This window comes from Zerene cesonia, chromosome 16 (genome assembly GCF_012273895.1).
Source record: "Zerene cesonia ecotype Mississippi chromosome 16, Zerene_cesonia_1.1, whole genome shotgun sequence".
Classification (NCBI taxonomy): Eukaryota; Metazoa; Arthropoda; class Insecta; order Lepidoptera; family Pieridae; genus Zerene; species Zerene cesonia.
In genome coordinates this window covers 4874273-4881335 of record NC_052117.1, presented here as the reverse complement: position 1 = coordinate 4881335, position 7063 = coordinate 4874273, and the positions used below count along the sequence as shown (strand labels likewise).

Genomic DNA, 7063 nt, shown 5'->3' with positions numbered 1-7063 from the left:
AGAGGTAAGGTGACAGCCCTAAAAGCTTCATCTGCCACTTGAACGATCGAAAGGTACGACGTCGCGCCGGTATCAGGAAGGAATGTACAACGGGTGACTTGAACAGTTCCTGTCCCATTCCCGCACAACCGGCTTCGCTTAGCTAAATTTGTGCGCTATCCTACTCATGCACACCAACGTTTTCAATACTTACCTGCGTGAAATGATATACATCTGTTTGGTAGTGAAGTCCCTCTTACGCTCGAACGCCGTAATGGATTGTTGATATTGCCTTCTCGCTCCAACGTCTCACGGACAGGGGGTAGACGCTGTTCGTACGCGCCTGTGTTTGTGTTCGTTTATTTAGTGAACTTGGAAGCTCGCTTTCGTGTTTGTGCATAGGGTGTCGGGTATACATGTGTGCGTGAATTGTAGAGGCGCGACATAGCTTTGCCGTCTCCATGACTTAAAAGTTTTGTATGGTATGAAAGCAGCGGGTTAGTTCTGCGCCGGCCGGCCCACGGGACGGATGTGCGTGCTGTGTTCATGCAACTTTCTTCGTTACTACGATTTTAAAAATTCATTCATTTGTTATTGTTGAATGAAAGTTTATTAAAACTAAACTTGTGGATACATTTAATTTAATGTTAATGGTATAAAGTGACGATTTATTTGATACAGTGTGTGTTTAATTTTTTTTTTTTGTGAAACTGCAACGTGTTTGGTTCAACGGACTGAGGTTGGTCGTTATACCATTCCCGTGTACAGAATGTTACCAACCAAAACTCCGACATATTTCAAATGCCTAGTTAAAATGAGCATTATTTGCGTTAGCTTGCAACAAATGTTTTGTGTAGTTATTGTTACCGATACAACTAAGAGCTTGAAGCTCTGTTAATTTCTATAAATCTGACTAGTGTTATGCTTTTCTCTGAATAGTTAAAACTTGAAAATTATTCATAAAACTTTTTGCATCCATGAAACCAATAGATACAAATACATAAGCACAATAAATTAAACACGAAATTTATGTATTAGCTAAAAATGTAGTTTAAAATATAGTTATTGTATACTTAATTAGTTCAAAGTAGAACATAATTCATCTACTACAATTTGAATGAAACAATAATTAGGCCTACATTACTGCTTATTTAGTCATTTATTTTCGTACTCTAAACATAACTAACCTAAATGCCCAGCTGAGTTGAACAACCTTTGCCCAAAATAGACAGAATACTAAACATAAAGCAATACTAAAGACCCTTTCACAAACCATCTGCCGCCCAAAATCTACCTGCTAAAATAAACCAAGACAGTTGCAATAATAATACTATCTCTCCATTCAATAAGTATCATTGTTCAAAATTATGTCTATAGCTAGTTTATTGTCTACTGGTTGTTCACCGCGGCTATGCCTGTGGTACATAATTATATAGGCTATGTCGCTCAGTGAAGTTGCAATGGTGAAACAATTTTTGTAATCGGCCCAGCAGTTTTTGCGTGAAAACGTTACAAACATACAAAGATACAAAAGTTTCCTTTCTATAATATTTGTGTACATTGACGGTTAATCGTTCCATGCAAAAATCTGAATTACCTTCCCACCAGAAATACTGATTTATTTTTTTGTGTTTTACAATTTGAATGATATAGTCAAATACATTGGTATCGCATAAAAATAAATATTACTATTCAATTATTACGTATATATCTAAGCCATTATCCACGTGAAGACACATAAAAAAAATTCAATAAAATCGGTAACCTTTTGCAGAGGTTCAGAGACAAACAGGCACATTAGAAATATGTGATAGATAATTCAAGAAAAAGTTCTACATACAATGCAGTACGCACAATTCGCCAAAAATTATTGTGAACATACATTTCCTAATTATTTCTATTTACATTGTGAATACAATATGTAAATACTCAATATTGTTTTTGAATCGTAAATAACCACGTTTCAATTGACAGTTAGGAAAAACAAGTACAGCGCACAAAATTAAAGTTAATATATATCTATATGACATATAATTGTTGGTTAAATGAACGATTGCGTTTTATTACGAAAGCGATATAAAAATATTTATTTATTCTTTATTGCACTTAATTAACATTAAAGACAAAGAAAGGAGACAAATAAAACTTACATCTAAGCACAATGGGCGGTCTTATCGCTTAGAGCGATTTCTTCCAGACAGAAATATTATATAATGAGATTGAAAACTGTGAATTTAATCAATTAGCCTAATATTGTTTTATATCTATATTTATATATAAGTTTTTAAAATACAACAAAGTAACGTCAAAATATCATGTTAAAATCTTTAAACTAAAAATTGAAATAAGTTGGACCACGAGGCGGGATGTATACTTTTAAAAATTCCTCATTTATAAAGCATTTCAATGCTTTAAAACTAAAAAATAAGTCATCAGACTATTTTCATAATTTCGATAGCAATTTAGCAACATATTGTTTATAAAGGTTATATTGCCACTTACGAATATAAACATTTTCTCATCAATTTAAAACATCGGTATAATTGTCCAAATAATACAAAATGTTAATTTTTTGAACTAAGTCAATGATTTACGTTTTTTTTTATGAAATCCATATGTCTTGTAATAATTGCTAACATTTGTACATAATATATATGTGTTTAATACTTTTTTTGCTAAAATGTTTTTTTGCACCATCAAAACAAATTTATGTATCTATTATATTACGTATTATATAATATATATGTGCAACTGCATAATTTAGTTCTCTTTTTATTCCAATGAGCTTTACGGCCCGGCTTTGCCCGCGATACATCTTTTACCTATGTTACTCAATGAAATTGCAGCATTCTGAAGGTGTAACAATTTTTATAATCAGTCCAGTGGTTCTTGCGTGAGAACGTTACAAACATACAAAAATACAAAAGTTTCCTCTTTACAATCTTAGTGTAGTTAAAATGTGCAATTCACACATTATATTCTTATAAAGTGTTTCCTCCTAATACATACCCCAGTAGATATAATACCCACAAAGTATTTATAACTATTAAGTAGCCAGAAACAAATTTCTAACTACACCAACTAATCTAGTACATACCAGATCCTACAAATAAAACAAAAGACGAACACTGAGCACGGAGAGATCAGCAAAACTTACACAATAATAACTGCTGATAACCGTATGTTCCCTTAGTACCGCCCCTAATCCAAAAGAATTTGTTATATTGTTATACCTACGTCCGAAACAATTGATATCTCTATTTGTATCAATAATACGAAGGCAGACGGTTACGTACATTCGGTACGTGGGTTGAATGTATGGGCCCCAACTAACGCGAGACGAGCATTTATTGATAATGTTTCTGTACAAGATTTCGGTTCTCGTTATTTAAGGCTGGTGTGAGGGAGGTTATGGGATCGGTGTTTTTGTTTGCGGATGAAGAAAACGTTCTTGCTCCGTTTCATCTAAGTTTGATGCGAACTATGCGAATGCGACTAGCAAAAAGCATGATCTTATCTTTTTTATATCCTTTACGTATCTTGTGTTTTTGATATCGCTTATATAATTGGAATAAAATTATTATAATATGCTACGAAAACTCGTTATCTGCAAAACAAGGAGAACATGATCCTTGAAGATTATAAAATTCTAAGTCCTTGAAACTAGTAAAAACTTTCAACTTCTTCGTAATTTAAATACGAAATATTTAATACGATATAAATTATTCTTAAAGTTAAATATTTTTTGTAATTAATTAGATTTAACTAGAAACTGGAACATCATTAAATAAACTAAGATATAGTCTACTAAAGCTATACAGCTTTCAGTTTTGTATTGCTAAACTTTGTTTATATGGAGCTTGATATGTTTCTAATTCCTTACTACTTACGTACGAACTAAACCTTTGTGCATACTCCATCATCCAACAATTAGTTGTCCCCAACATAAGCTACCAATAACAACCGAAGAATTTTATTATTTATACATTATAATATCTGTTGTTCCTTTGAATTTGCGAGCATTTCTTGGGGTTGCGGTTGTGGATCCAATAGCTCCGTTTGTAGCATTTAATTGATTTTGTGCTTCAGAAACTAATTAGACTTTGAGGTTTATGTAACCGAACAGTATTAATAACTTGCCATATCTTAGCCCTTAACGCAATCTCTGCTAACATTATGCTTACGCGATTATATTAACACAGCCGTGCCTTTATTTATGTAGTTTATATTGTTTTAAATCATTTACATATATATACAATTTAATACACGAGAATGTTTAATTTCTTGTATAAAATTATAAATTACATTCGTTCTTTTATCTAAATAAATATATAAATACTAGGACTATTTCAAAGCCAATACACCCGAGTAATTATTTTTGAACTTTCCGTCTAAGAATCGCCGTTCATAGCTTTATTGAAATGAAGAAATAAATATTTGCATTCTCTTTTATAAAAGTAAAGTATTAAAATAATTGCCATTCAATAAACATACGTAAAAAAACGGTTTATGAGTATGTATATTATGAACACATGGAAAAAACAGTAAGCATTACTGAAAATCACAGCGAACCAAACGAGATTTCACGTATTCATTCAGTAAAATCAATAATAAATCGAATAATTTATCATATTAAAACAGCTCAGTATTGAGCGTTATCTCAAAATCCCGCCGTTAATATTGTTTCAGGCGTATCCCATCATTATAAAACTATTTGCGATCTGGCTATACCCGTATAACACGTTGTTATTCTGTTTGGGCTCGAATGTTATCAGTACAATATTTATTCAGTTTCTTAGTAAGGAGCTTACGATTCGCTCCACAGCATTGTATTAATAATTCAAAACGTATATCCGGACCGTACAGTATCTTCTGCCCGCGCAATTAACTTGTCTGGATTTCGCTATTTACAGAATCATAAAAGTGCACAGAAATAAGATAGCCAATAAAATAGTATCTTCGAGGTAAACAAAATCCACTCCTCTCTAGAAATGTTTTATTCCGTGCCGTATCGTTCTATACTTCTCCAGAAAGAAATAATACATGAAATCGTGTGTTATCCTCTCGAAGTGTTAATTAAAACGAAGGCACGTATAATTTACTAAGTTAAGATGTGTCGGCTGATATTTTTATTCGGTTTAATGGCGTGACATTGATACGTGCTGGGAAGGAAACATCGAGTATTGTGTTACAGGCTCAGTGGTCTTTATCGACGCGAAATTTCATTATATTCGTACCCCTATTCCACCTACCATTCAATTGGAACACCTTCGCACAATTGGAAGGGCTGCCTCAATGGGTTGTCGGATGAAATTTCTTAACATTCTTCGCCCATAATGAGAAGGATGTCGTGCAATGGGCAGCAGTAACGGTGTAATTATAGAACAAAATGAGATTGACAGATATGAAAGGAGATTAAAATCCGCTTAATGAACTCGTATAAAGTAATGCCCACGAAATGCTTAAGATTTCTTCCAAGAAATTATTTTGAATAATCGTAAAACTTTTTATTTTATTAACGCTCCCGTCGTTGGGTGGTTTGAGCTGAATCTCAAGGCGATGTAATTAGATATTCTCTTAGAAAATATTCACTTTTAATCTTGGATATTACACTGAATTAGCTAGTATTGTTGGATGAGATCTCTAACAAATCTCAGGCTAGATATATTTTGCTTAAAAGGCAATGTAGAACAATTTGAACGCAGAAAAATTAAATATAAAATTAGTGGAGCAAAAAATCGTTCGGTGTACGAGTATAATATGAAGTGGTCTGTTGGGAATCAGTAATGAAGACATCATTATGGAACCGGTTTCAATACTGAGAATCACCGGACAGGATGTGCGAGCGACGTTTTGGACTCATATTTTCCATTGGACCGACTCATTTCTTAGCATTGAGAAATTAACAGGGATTTAAATCATTCATTAAAATATTGATGCTTAAAAATACTTAAATATTTTCATAATCCATGATGATGACAGTAGGTATCAATCAAGTAGTAATGTTTATATAAAAAATATTTTACCTATAGATTTTGGTGATCAATTTATAATTAAATTTAATAGTGTTTTTTTCAATCCAGAACCCGTAAATCAATGATAAAGCAAAAGCAAAGTAATCAATATCGCATCATTTTTTATTTCCCTGGATAAAGACGTACGTCACTTTGATCCCAGTGGATACAAACAAAATAGAAAATTTAAAGCCACCCCAAAATGTTTATTTGAACGGGGAGATTTAAAAATATTTACTCCTAACGATGCAGCTACCATCGACAAAGATCATGAGTTCAGAAGCCATTAATCATGATGAATAAAAACTATTAACCTCTCACGAGGAAACAGTTTGTTATTTTGTACTTATAATGGTACGTACGAGTATTTCTTTCATATTGAATTTCTTCATTATTGCTATTACCCTCATTGACTTACTAAAAACCAAACCAGGTTTAATAAACATACTTCTTAATATATACTTCTTACAAATGATGGTAGGTAATTATGTAAAATAAATATAGCACACTCTATTAATAATTTTTAAGCGCGAAAGTTTTAAGAACCACAGATGACATAATACTAAATATATGGACGTATGTTTAATACTTTTTCACGCGAATACCAATAAACGGTTTTGATTATTCTAAAACTGATATTCCAGGAACATAAAAGCTACACATACACTTGCTTTTGTTCGCGGGTTCATTCGCAGGTGAAATTGTGCGATACAGCTTGTAAGTAGATACATATTTGAATATATATCTACTTACTAGCTACTAACGTCAGAAACCAAACAAATTGTCAACCAATGACCAATTTTTCAACTTACAAATTACAAATAAGCTTACAAGCATTTGCAAAAAAAAATTGTCACCCATCCAATTTATGGCGGTACGCACCGTTGCTTAACCCCGATTTTTTTATAGTTTATTGTTAATTTAGCACCGTCTTTAAAAACTTTAACTATCTCAGTTTATGAGATACAGCCTGAGGACAGACGGACTTAATGATATGAATTTATTTGTAAATAATAGTATGCATCTTGATCAGGACAGACATACAGACATACAAAAAGATAGCGAAGTCT

At 32.5% G+C, this 7063-nt stretch overlaps 1 protein-coding gene across 2 annotated transcripts in view; it reads left to right on the top strand.

Annotated features, from left to right (window-relative positions):
- Positions 1-7063, top strand: part of LOC119832751 (semaphorin-2A-like) — a 511596-nt gene that overhangs the window by 198259 nt on the left and 306274 nt on the right. Inside the window, exon 1 of one of the 2 annotated variants that reach the window (XM_038356483.1) lies at positions 480-718. The exons of the other annotated variant lie outside the window; for it this stretch is intronic. The gene's annotated coding sequence lies outside the window, so the exon portion shown is untranslated. Of the gene's footprint in view, positions 1-479; positions 719-7063 lie in introns of those variants that run through there. 2 annotated transcript variants of the gene reach the window in all.